Below are 13273 nucleotides of genomic sequence, written 5' to 3' on the forward strand. Positions count from 1 at the left end.
CATCTTGTGCATAAGGATTCTAGCACCTGTTTGTGCCGCGTGGATTCTGAAGACCAACCATTTTCCTCTGGTGCTCAGCCAAAGGCACAAGAGTTGACTCCAGTTCTGAAGAAGCACTTACTGGGTTATCGTTGATGTCTAATGGAGCCCCTTCCCAAGAGATTCTCAAGAGGAATTTTGACTGCAATTTTATCCAGTGCACGGATCCCCATTTAAGCTGCGACTCATCATGCATCCCTCCTCCATTGCCATGTCCTAGTTTAGGCACTCCCCTTTTTCACCTGGACAATTTCAGCAACTTCCCAACTGGCCTTCCTGCTTCCTCTTTCCCCTCTCCAGTCTTTCTAAAAGTCCTTCCAAAATAAAGATGTGCTCAAGTCACTTCCTTAGTTTAAAATCATTGATGACTTTTAACTTAGAGAAGAAAACCTTAACTTCTCAACTTGACGTTCAAGGCCATTTCTCCTTCGCCGGCCACACAGGATGCACTCTGGTCACAAAGCCTGACTCGAAGTCCCCAGATGATGGCATCCCTTCTCCTGCCACTCCACCTTCCCTCGTACTGTCCCGTCTGCCTGGAGCACCCTAACTTCTTACCTTCTTCACCTGCAGAACTGCTCATCCTTCAAGATTTTCCTCCAGGGTCACCTCTGGAATTTTCACCACCCACTCTCAGCCAGACAAATGCTCCTTCCTCTGTTAAAATAGTTGTTCCTGTGTCTGCGGGTTACCCGACTGTAACCTCTGGTCTGTGAGGGACAGAAACTGTGTCCTATTCAGCTCTCTCCCTGCCCCCAGGGCTGGCACAGTTGAGTTGATGTGCCAAGGTGGTGGTGGTGGGGGAAAGATGAGGTCAGCCCCCACCCAGGAGTGCTGCCTTGTTTTCCTAGTCAGCCGGACTCGAACCTGGATTTTCACCTTTTGCACAGGACAACTCGATTGGAGGTATGGGTGGGTTTTTTAAGCAACTAAATGTCAGGATTCTTCAGAATCTTCTTAAGGGATTGGACTTTTCGTGGCTGGAATAAGAGCATGAACTAAGTGACATAGCTGTAACTCAAGATATTCCCGAGGGGGCATGTGGACCGCTTCCTTCTGGTGCCCGTGGTGTCAGAGAGAATGACAGAGAAGATGCTGCCCTTTAGGTGGAAGACGCCACCGATGTAGGGTCAGCAGGCTTTGTCCAGTGACCAGAGGTTGCACTGAACCACCCACTGCCCCCCTGCTGAATTCACACCTAACAGAAACCCTGCATTTAAAGAGCTCAGCTCAGGTGCCCTTCTTCACATGGGCTTCTCATCTCATCCCTGGCTTTCCCCTTTCCCCCTTCTGAGAAACATGGCTTTGTTTCTGGGCCTTTTTTCTGCAGATCATGAGGGGTGATGGGATAGGCAGGAGAATAGGACAGGATAGCTAGGTTTATCCTGGGAGAGAAAAATAAGTGTGAGAAGGTAACAGCTGAGCTTGGGGGGAGTTTGGAAGATTTGGAATGGGACGGGAGAGCCTGGCAACAGCTATCTTAGGTGAGAGATTTGGCAGAGTTAAAGAAGATTTCAAGGAGTTTCATTGTGGTACTTCCCTGGCGGTCCAGTGGTTAAGACTCCATGGTTCCAGTGCAGGGGGCCCGGGGTTTGATCCCTGGTCGGGGAATTAAGATTCCGCATGCCCCACAGCGCGGCCAAAAAAACAAAGAAAAAAGGTTTCATTGTGCATTGGGTGTCATCTACTGGTGCCCCTTCCCCACAGCTGCCACCTTTTCCAATGCCCTGATACTGTGAAGAAAACAGCTATAGAGATAGGTATCCTTTTCTTCTGGATATGGGGCTATCTTTGAATGGGACACCATATGTAGAGTGACTGTAGGCCCAGCTTTAGACATGTGAAACTCTTGTTGCACGTGGCGAGTGGGTTCTGTGTCTTGTTTGTTTTCGGCTTGTCTTCCACCCCCTCAACCTAGTGGTGTGCCAGCACACGGAGAAATACCCCCCATGAATGTTTGCTGAAAACCATGCAGGAGGTCAAAGACAGCCAGGCCAGAAGTGGAACTGGCAGTGGAGAAAGGTCCTGTGGGCTGGAATCACCGTTGGGCCTGCATGGGCGGCAGCCATACTGGAATAGAAATTCACATGGGAAGCGAGGCTGGCAAGGGGAGAACCCAGAAGGCCTTGTGGAGCCTGGAGGTGATGCAGCAGGGTAGGGTGCAGTGGTTCTCAGTCAGGGTGGGGTTTTTGTGAGCCTGAATCACTTGGGTAGCCTTTTCAAACCTCACACTCACCCCAAGGCTAAGACACCCTCCTAGACTCTCAAGGGGTGGGGGAGGGGAGAGGGGGGTGGTAAGGATGGTGGACAAAACTCAGATGCATCTGACGGGTCCTTCCCCTCCTCCCCACGCCTACACCCACTTGATAACACTCCCAAGCGAGGACCCTGGGTTTGACAGCAATCTATTTATGCTTTCGCTGTCTCTTCTTGAAAAAAGGGAGAGTTTTTTTTAACTTACCTCATGTGTGAGCAGGTGAGATAATGCATGTAAGATGCCTGGAACCTCTTCAGCACTCAATAAACAGCCATGGGCACTAATTATTATCATCATTATTAACACATTTTGAGGAGGACTGAGAGCTTTTTCCCTTCCCAAAGGCGGAAGGAAGAATGAAAAGACTTCAGGGGCCCCATCACGGGAGGCACAGTGAGGGATGGGCTGGAGGGAGGAGGGAGGAGAAGGCGAGGTTGCGGGCCGGTAGGGCTCTGAGGCCGGCGGTGTGCGCAGGTGGAGCTGGCTGAGTTGTTGGGCTTTTCCTGCCACCTAGTGGCTCCTCTGGGCTAGGCCACCAGCCAGCTGTCCCCTCGGGTCTGGGTGGCGGTGGGGCGAGGCTGGGCTAAAATATTCCTGAACACAGTATCTGCGGTCCTCTTCTGCTGCCCCCATTTAATGCCCTGTCCCCTTGGGGACCCTGGCCCGTGACACATCCTCCGCATGGCCCTGGCATGTGGGACAAGCCCCCTTTCTCCAGGTGGAGGGGGGGGAAGCCTTTGTTCTCTTGGCTCCCAGGCAGAGTGGGGAACTGAGGCAGATGCACTGATGTGGGGGGGGGGGGGGCACCTTCCCACCCCACCCCCACCTCTGCTGGCTTGATGGCTGCTAATGGTACACTTGCCCCAGGGGCATGCCGGGGTCTCCTGGGGGCCCAGACCTGGAGCAGTGTCTGCCTTGGGTTTTTATTTAATTCTATAAATATATACTACTTTGTGCAAGCCCTTGGTGAGGTTCTCCTGAGCCTTCCCATCCCACTTTCTCTGGATGATTTTGCCTTTTGTCTCCAGGATGAGAGGAAGCGGACACAGAGGCCTGCAGCCCCAGGCCTGCTGGTGAAGGGCCCAATGGGGACTTTGGAGTCAACTTGATGTCTGGGTCTCTCATCATCTCCCGCCCCTTGTGGAATGATGTCCTAGTTGCATCATGTCTGCCTCCTGCTTCGAAGGCAGCTGTGACTCTTTGCGGAGGGGTCTGACCCAGGGTGAGGGGCTTCAGGATGTGGCCAGGAGCCACAGGAAGAAGTCACATGTTGGGCTGGGACTCCAGGGTCCGGCATCCACAGGCCCCTTGCATCTGCCCTGCTGCCCCTGCCCTCCCCACCCCCAGTGCCCACTTCTCCCTCTCAGGGCTTTGCAGCCTCAGCTGCACCAGGCCAGGATTGCATCATTCTTGGCTTTGTTTGCAGAGCAGCAGGTGGAGGAGTGAGGCCCGCTGCCCACCGCCCCCCTTCCCTCTCATCTCCTTCTACTCCCTCCTGGGTCCTCCTCCTCCTCCCTCTCCTCTCAGGCCCATGGCACCGGGAGAGTTGTCTTCCTTACCTGGTGGCTCTCAGCTCCCTTTCCACTCCTCCTGCTCCCCAGGGAGGCCCGGAGGCTACAGAGGCAAAGAGAAGGAGGCTGGGGGCGGGGATCAGCACCAGGCTGGAAACTGCCCTTCTTTTCTGTTCCCCGACCCAGCTAAAGGCCGGTGCCACCCTCAGAAGGAGCACCTGGCTGTAGCCAGGGTCTGGCCTCCCAGATTGGGCACAAGGTCAGAAATTTTCACCTGCTGAACTAAAGCTAATAATAACCAGTATAAGATGAATTCATTCAGCTCTTTGTAGAAGGTACTTATCTTTTTTTTTTTTTTTTAATTTTTGGCTGTGTTGCGTCTTCGTTTCTGTGCGAGGGCTTTCTCTAGTTGCGGCAAGCGGGGGCCACTCTTCATCGCGGTGCGCGTGCCTCTCACCGTCGTGGCCTCTCTTGTTGCGGAGCACAGGCTCCAGACGCGCAGGCTCAGTAGTTGTGGCTCACGGGCCTAGTTGCTCCACGGCATGTGGGATCCTCCCAGACCAGGGCTCGAACCCGTGTCCCCTGCATTGGCAGGCAGATTCCCAACCACTGCTCCACCAGGGAAGCCCGGTACTTAACTTTTATTTATCATTTATGGGGCCTTCATTGCACCAAGCATTTTATACTCGCATCTCATTTAACCTTTCATCAACCTTGTGAGGTGGTGCTATTATCATTCCTGGTTTACCAGTGAGGAAGCTAGAGCTCAGAGAGGTGAGAATACCTGCCCAAGACCATAAACAGCAGACCCCGGGCTTTGATCTCGGTCTGCCTCCCTCCACCGTTACTTGAAACTTCTCAATGAGATGGAAAGTACAATGCTGACCAGACTTGGACATTTTCTTTAACCCCTAAAAGGGGACTTTTGCCCAAGACGCTCATCAAGAGATAAGACTTTCCTCTTTTTAATCTTATGAAGGAGATGAAATAAGACACCTGTCCAACAACCTGAGCTGGGCCCTGCCCCCACCCCTACTGCTGCTCCTCTGAGGTACTGCTGTTGTCGAAGGTTCTGACCCATGCACAGTAGCTACAGGAATCAGAGTAGGAGCTTGTCGGAGATCCAGCCTGCCAGGGAAGAGGGAGGCCTGAGGTGGTTGCACATGTGGACCCTGCAGGCTGGGGCAGAGACGGTGGGCAGTACCATCACTTCCGTTCACTGGGATTCTCTGCTTGTGAAGCTTCCTGTAGTGCTCAGGGTGCGTTGATAAAATAGCTTCAGGGTCTAGCAATCTAGCCACCATGACTTTGGCTAGTAGGAGTTTACTCTTCAGGGCCAGATCAGCATCTTTGGGGACAGACAGTTCTCAACCTTGCAAAGCCCAAGCCCAGACCTTAGGCCTGGCCAAGCAACAGCTGTTTCAGAGGCCAGCATGGGTGGCTGCTGCTGGGCCACCTCCTCCTCCTTGTTTTCACTTTCAGTGGCTGCTTCAGCCCTGAAAGAGAGCCAGAGGGAAACCAAGTGGGAAGAATTGGGCCTGCCTTCCACAGCCCAAGTTCCAGCTCCACCACGGCCTGGGAGAGGCCAGGTCAGGGTTGGGGGCATGTGCTTGCTGGCTAGCACTCTTCTCTGTCTCCTATCTCTTTAGCCCAGGACAGACTCTGTCTGAAGGGACAAAGGGCCCCATTGACCCCATAGCCTTGTGACCCTACCCAAGTCTGTCCCTCCCTTCCCCTGGCAGCCAGCAGGGCACTCACTCTGGTAGCAGACAGGGCCACGAGGCCGCTGAGAGGGCATGGCAGGGAAGCCAAGAGAGGCTGCAGCCAGCTGGGCGGGGAAGACTGGGAGTGCGTGGGTAGTGCCCCCCAGATCCCTGCGAGGAGGGGCGGCTGGGGATGAAGGGCCGCCAGGACTCCTGGCTGCGGTCCCAGGAGCAAAGCAGCAAATACTCTGCAGGGCCAAAGCATGGGAGGGCTGGGGGAGTCCAACCTCAGCCCCAAACGGGGCTGCCCGGGGGGCTCAGGGCCTCCCCAGTCTGCATTCCTGAATTCCTCCCCCTAGCATGCCCCCTACACCCAGGCTATAAAGCCCCCTTTGTCTGGGCCCACTGAGGAGCTTAACTCTCCCCATCTCAGCTTCCAGCCCCCTGCTCCCTCACCCTCTGGTGCCTAACAAAGAGGCCAGGGCGCAGTGAGAAGTGTGAAATCCCCTTCATGTCGCCTGGGCACTGGCCCAGGGGCGTTGGGCAGCCAGCGCCTGCGCACCGATGCCCCAACCCCACTGCCCGCCTCAGGGCAGGTTAATTCCCACCCCTGTCCACTCCGGGACTCCATACTCCTGCCCTGGGCAGCATGCCCTCCTCTCACATGCCTGCTCATGTGATAGCCCCCTCGGTGTGGCCCTGCCCTGACGTGGGCAGGACAGAGGGGCAGTGGGCAGTCAGGAGCCACCCCTGATGGGGGAGCGGGGTCTCAGTGGGGGAGGCAGTCTTTCTGCCACCTCCTTGGCTTTCACCAGAGTTGGTGGCTCCACTGCCCACAAGTCAGGTCCCCAGCTGGTATCTGGAGATCCAGATGACCCTTCTCTGGCAGTGGACAAACAGTTCAGTTCCTCCTCCTGCTTGGCACATGCCTGGGGCATGGTACACGGTGGGCGACAGGAATCTCCATTCCTGCTCCCCACACCCACCCAAGGGCCTCAGAACACATTTGAAGAGAGGCTGAATCCTGGCAACAGGGAGTGGCCCTCCACATCAGCTCCTGTCCTCATGGGGTCACATGGCTCTGAACCCCGCTCACCAGGGCAGGGTCTCCCTATGGTCCAGGTGCTGTGGGTATCTCTGCCCTGCTCTCAGGCAATCACAGTGGTCTGGGCCATGGGGTCAACTCTGTCACCAAGCTGCTGTGTGACTTTGGGCAAGCCCCTCTGTGGCCCTGTAAAATGCGGGGTGGGGCGCTTCCGACTCTGATAACCTCAGAAATGAAGGGGCTGCCCTTGGAGGGGATCTTCTCTGGACTAACAGTGCCCCCAGGACAGGCAGAACAGTGGGTGTTGGCAGGGATGCGCCCCTGGATGTGTGAGCAGTGTGTATGCATTGTGTGTCTGTGTGTGTAAGCGCTGTGCCTCTACCCGCGGGTGGGGTGGGGCGGGAGGGGCGGGGCGGGGGCGGGGTCTGCGGGCGGGGCCGGAGCGGGGCGGGCCGGGTGGGGGGTCTGGGCTGCCTACACCAGGCGCTCCTTGCGCGCGGCGGTGGCCGGGTGCTGCACCGACTGGGCGCATGGAGGGGCCACCGCCCACTGCGCCCCTCCGGGCTGACGCGGCGAGGACTGCGTAGCGGGCGGCAGCATGGAGCAGGTCAGCGGGCGCGGGTGCGTGTCGGGGAGGGGAGGGCGGGGGGCGTGAGGACTGGATGAGGGTGGGTGCGCCGAGAGGGAGGGGGGCCCGCCACCTTGCGGGGGTTGGGGCTCTGGAGCTCCGGGCGGAGCTCAGGGGAAGGGATACGGCTGGTGTGACACAGAGCTGGTGAGCGCGCGCGCGCGCGCGCGCGCACACACACACACACACACACACACGAGTACTCCCCCACCACTGACAAATAGGGAGGCGCTCACCGAGGGCTCACACGCTGCCTCGCTCCCCATCCCCGCTCCAGAAGGAGAGCATTTAGAAGCCCCCCTCCCCACTCGGTAAGGTCCCGGCTCCATCCAGGATCCTAGCAGGCTCTGCATAATGAAGCAGTGACAGAAGGTGGTCGTAAAACTACAGCTGACCCTCCCGACCGCCCCCACCCTGTGGGACCTCAAGATACAACTGTCCCCCTCCCCCCTATACATCAAGGGGCTTCTCCCAGCCAGGGTCCCCCTCCATTCCCAGTTACAGCAGGTGCAGCAACTGCTGCCACCATTTCATGGCAGTGAAAAGATGGGGTGGGCTGGGCAGCTTCTTCACATGCCCCCCAGATAGAGACCTGCAGCCCCAGCCAGGCTCTGGGAGGGCTGTCTTTCACACAGTATCCATCAGAGGAGGTCAGGGTGATGGCCCCCTCAGGTCAGAGCACCTCACTCCTTCCACAGAGCTTAGCAAATCCTGGACAAGAGGGGCTGGTCCCCTTAAGTGAGTGGGGGGCCCTCTATCCTGACTTGCAGCCCCCTGTCCTAAGATGGACAGAATCCTGATGTGGGCTGAAGGGAGGGCTGCCTTGCTCCCTTCCTGATCCCGACTCGGTGAGAGGTCTTGGGGTGGGATCTGGAGAGGAAGGGTTTTCTGTTCCTGGGTGTGTGTCCACCCACACTCCCTGGCTCTGCTTAAAGTGGTGGCCTGGGGCCCTGGGCTCTGAGACACCCTCCCCTCTGTGGCAGAGGGGTTCTTGTGTTCCCTGTGATGGTGGTGAGGAGGGGTGTGGGGAGGGGTAGAGGGTGTGGAGTCAGGGGATGGGGTGATCTTAAGTTGTGGGGGTTGAAGAGGGGCTCTGAGGAGTCATGAAGCACTCTGGGCATCTTCCCTGGGCTGGGCGTGATGTTTGGGGAGGGCTGTGGGCTGGTCTAGTCTCCAGGCCTGCTGGGCATCTTGGCTGTTAATTTAAATGGCCAGTGGCAGCTCCCTGGAGCACCAGGCCTGGCAGCCTGGAAAGGGGACTCCATTCGTCATTCTCTGCTATTGTCATTACTGACTCAACTCCACTCTGAGCACAGAAAGGCAGGGGTTGGGGGGACAGGACTAAAAGCCACTGAATTGTTCATGTTAAAATAGTCAAATTTATGTTATGTGAATTTCACCTCCATTTTTTAAAAAAAGGAGGGGCAGGGCTAGGGGACACCATTACTTTCTGCCTAGAGGACCCTGAACGCATCTCACTGGGCCTGCAGCACGGCCTGAGTTGCTCCTCCATCAGCCTTTCATACTTCTTCTGGGGGTCAGGTGCTGCCCCTTTCCCAGAGGCAGAGCCTGGCTCCCCTGTGCCCTGGCATCGTGGCAGGGAGGACAGACCATGGAGGAGAGTAAGGACATTGGGCTCTTGCCGTGGCCTCATCAAAGGGACACGGGGAGCCCTTGGACATCTGTCCTCTCTGGGCTGCTGTGAAATCCCTGCCAGCTGTGCTGAGCCGTGGCTTTCCAGTCCTTCCTGGGTGTCCTAAGACACCTCTGCTGCGAAGCACAGCGGCCAGCTTGTCCCCTGGACTGTGAGACACCCCACAACCCACAAGGGGACTCTGATGATCAGCACAACCTTGGAGGTGCCCGCGCTGATGTCAGCGCCTTAAGGCAGCTGCAGCCCTGCCAGCCCCGCGGGTGTCGCCAGCTTTCTGGATATGCCGGAAGCATGGTGTGTATGGGGTGCTTCTGAAATCAGAGCTTCTTTCACCACACCAGGGAAAGCTCCTATTTTAAGTTTCCCTTGTGCCCAACCCTCTTGTAAAGCAAAGAATCCTTTTATAGTGCAAGGACCGCCCTGCTGTGTCTGTTTGGTATGTGTGGATTTTGGCATGTAGGGTTTCCTTAAAGGGGAGCACGCCTGGAATCTCTCACAGGGGCTGGAATTGCTGGGCGGGGTGGGTGCCAAGACTGAAGGGCTTGCCCCCCTGTGGTCAGTGCCCTGCCCCTCTTTTCTCTCCATTTAACTCCCCTCACTCCCTCCCAGGGTTGGCTCAGGGCCAGACAGAGGAGCGGGGGGGGGGGGGGGGGGGGCGGGGGGGGGCGGGGGGGGGAGCAGCTGCTGGGGATTTCCAGAGCTTCCAGGGGGCGGTGGGAGCCACCCCTGCCCTCCTCCTTTCGCCCCTCCCCTCTGTTCCTCCCCTCCCTCCTTCTCTGCTCTGCTTCTAGGTTCCCCTCCTCTCTCCTCCTCTCCCCACCCCCACCCTCCCAGAAGGGCAGGGAGACAGGGAGGAGAGTGGAGCTGCCCCGCCTCTGTGCAGGGGTTTGCAGGGGCAGGTAGAGCGAGGCAGGGTCTGAGGGCCTGTGGCAGAAGCAGGGCTGCAGGCCAGTTGCTGGCAGAATTTAAAAGCCCTCCCAAAGAATCATGAATTTAGCATCCTGGAGCTGGAAGGGAGTACATGGCCTAGCTCCTCCCAGAGGGGTCGTGCTTCATAGAAAGAGTAAGGGCTTAGTGTCAGACTTCAGCAAAATTACTTAACCTCTCTGAGCCCGTTTCCTCATTTATGTAATGAGGCTAATAATACCTACCTTACAGTGATGTCATGGGGAGCAATGTTTGTATAGAGCTCGGCACATAGTAGGTGCTCAACACATTTTAATTCCTTTCCCTTCCATCCTGGTGTTTTCAAGCCCCTGCTAGGTGATGTCACGGTCGTCATAAGTCGTCTCTTAGTCTTGCACACACGCTCATATACACACAGTCCTCACCACCAGCTCTTCAACTGCCCCGTGTCACATAGTGGAGAGCCCTCGGGGCTGAGACCCCAGCCCCAAACCTCTTCCTCTTCCCCAACCGTGACGTACGTCCCCCAACATGATTCCCCTGAGGGGCTGCCAGCTGAAAGCGGCAGGGGTGGGGCATCTTTCATCCACCCCCGTCCTGATACCAGGGTTTCGCTGGGTGTGGCTTGCTTGCCCTGCTGCCGGCCCAAGGAAGCTGCAGCCTCTCTCTCCACCCCAAGTCAGCTGTCCAAAGGTTGCTGGGCTGGGGCCCCAGCTGTTTGGCAGGTTGCCAATGCCTCTCAGCCCTTGGGCCAGTGGGCTGTACATCCCTCCTCGAGGTGTGTTCAGGTGGGATCCCTCTTATCCAGGATTCCTCAGGGACCTGGCAGCAGGGATGAGGGTAGAGACTGGCATGATCTCGAGTGGACCGTTGCCCCACCCTACACCATTCAAGGAGCTTGATGAGGTCTGAGGTCCCCTCTCTGTGACGCCTGGGGCTCTGCCAGACCTGGGCCCCACCCCTTCCCTAGCTCTCAGCCTTCAGGCCTCCTTTCTCTGCCACCTGCCTGTTAAGGGCCTTCAAGGTCTAGGTCAAACACTACCTCCCAAGGCCCCTGCCTTCTCCTTTCATTATGGAAGGCTCCCTTCTGCTTTGCTCGATGCTCTGCTTGTAGCACCATCATGGCACCATCCCAGCCATCCTTTGCTGTGCTTGTTGCCCTCCCTGGAATATGAGCTTTTTGAGGACAAGCACATCACCTGGTTCATTCCCCCCGACCCCACACAGCAGTTTGCATGTAGACAGCACTCAATAAATGTCTTTGGACTTGACTGAACTGGGCTACCACCTGCTTTGGAAATGAAAGTTTAGGTGGGCATGGGTTGCTTCGAGGGGACAAGCAGAGGATCTGGAGGCTGAAAGCCAAAGGAACAAGAACAAGTCAGGTCTCTCTTCAGCCCTTCCCTCTAGTCTTGCCCTCCTGCCCTTCTCCACCAGGGGGTGCTCTTTCCCCTTCAATGGAAGGGCAGGCAGCTATTACCAGGTTTATGGTCACCAGCCCTGTAACCCGCCTTCCACCCATTCCTTTGAATCCATTATCAAACGTGAGCCCTCAGTTGGAGACTGGCAGAGGAGGCCTATTGTTTTCATCTACAGAGAGTGAAACTGAGGTTCAGAGAATATACTTTTCGTCAAAGACATTCAGCTACTAGGTGGGCAGCATGGGAACCTGAACCCTGGTCTTTGGACTCTTGGTTCAGGGCTCCTTGATGACACTGTACAACCCCTTGCTGGCTCCTGGCCCAGGCCTGATCCTGACCCTGGACTGCTCTGGTCTGGGGACTCCCTGACCTCCTCCCATGCTCCTCTCCTAACCCTACCTGGCTCTGGGGAAGGCGGGTTCTTCCTCTGGCACGACTCTGCGTTCTTTTTCCTCTACTCCACTCATCACCCCCTCAGGCTCTCTCCCTTGGCTTCTCCTCCACAACCAAAAAGCCTGCTCAAGTGTCCGCCACCCAAATGGAGTCATGCCTCACCTCGACTCACCTGTGCTGTCCGGCTGTCCCTTCCCGGTAAATGTCTCAGCGGCCCAATTCCATTTCACCACCCTCCCTTTTTCACCAACCCCCCCCCCCTTTTTTTTTTTTTAATTTCTTCACCCTTGATGCTTTTCCTCACCGCACAGTCTGGCCTCCACCCCACCCGTCCCCTGCCTGACACAGTGCCGCTTCCTCTGGCTCTCTCTCCTCAGTCCTCCTTGCTGCCTCTTCCTTCCTCACCTGCCCCGAAAGGTGAGTGCCCTTGGGTCCCAACCTACAACTGGTCTCCGCTCTGCGCTGTCCCTGGAGATTCTGAACCACACTCCTGACCCACCGATGACTTCCAAAGCCATGTATGTTTCTAGCTCAGGCCTCTCTTCAGGGAGATGGACCCAGGGTTCGAGCTGCCAATCACTACTCCACCAGCAACACAGCCTGCAGGTTAAGTGTGTGGACTCTGGAACCCAAAGGCGTGGGTTCAAATCCTGCATGGCCTTGGGTAAGATACTCAAGCCCTCTGGGCCTCAGTGTCCTTATCCGTAAATGAGGATTATAATATCTGTTTCACAGCTCCTTTGTAAGGCTAATTTGGAATAATGTATACAAAGGATTACTTAGCCCAGTGCCTGGCATGTCCCTTCTCCCTGAGAACACTCCAGACAACTCATCTACCTAATATTCTGAGCGAGAAACCTTGGAGTTGTTCTAGACTCTTCCATTTCCTTCCCGCAACTCCCATTTGGTCAACAAGATCCGGGGGCCTCTGATGATTGGTGCCCCCTGCCCAGGTGCAGGGCCCCCCAACCTGGCCGCCCACCCCTGGCTCCTTGCTGCCCTCCGTTCTCTTCCACGTCTCGCCACAGTGGCCATGGCACATCTCCGCTTAAATCCCTGCCCTAAGCCAGGCTAGAATCTAAGTGCCTCAGGCACAGTCACTCCACAGTAACATCCCCACCCGCATTTCCTTCCTCATCCCTCCATGCTTCCTGCCCACGAACCTTCCGCCTGGCTCCAGCCACACTGCTAGAGTGTGCTCTCTCCTGCCTCCCTGCCTTTGTCCATGATAGTCTTTCTCCCCCCATTGCCCACCGCACCCCGTCCCATCCATGACGCCACCATCAAAAGATCACGGCCACCTGCTTCTGGAAGACTTCCTCTGCTTCTCCAGCCTCCCATGGCTCCTTTTCTGGGATCTCACAGTAGAGTCAGGATTGGTAAGACCAGGACCCCTCAAGGGCAGGAGCTAAGCCTTATCTCCTATCCCCAGGGGCAACCTCCACTCTCCCACCCATGGTATATCAGGACTCCCAATAAACATTTGTGAATGAAGGGAGGTGATTGGGCTGGGAGAGGAATTTAGAAAGAGGGGGAGTATAAAGAGGGTCCTCAGTGAGGGACACCCTCCATCCCATGTTGGGCTTCACTGCCCTAATCCCCAGAGAAAGAGTGTGCCAGGAATAGAGTGGATTTGGGGGGCGTGGATGGTGGGATACAGGGAATGAGGCACAGTCGTCAAAGGGGATGCGGAGCCCGGACGGAAAGGAAGAATGA

This window comes from Balaenoptera borealis, assembly GCF_965194805.1.
Source record: "Balaenoptera borealis genome assembly, chromosome: 20".
Lineage (NCBI taxonomy): Eukaryota > Metazoa > Chordata > Mammalia > Artiodactyla > Balaenopteridae > Balaenoptera > Balaenoptera borealis.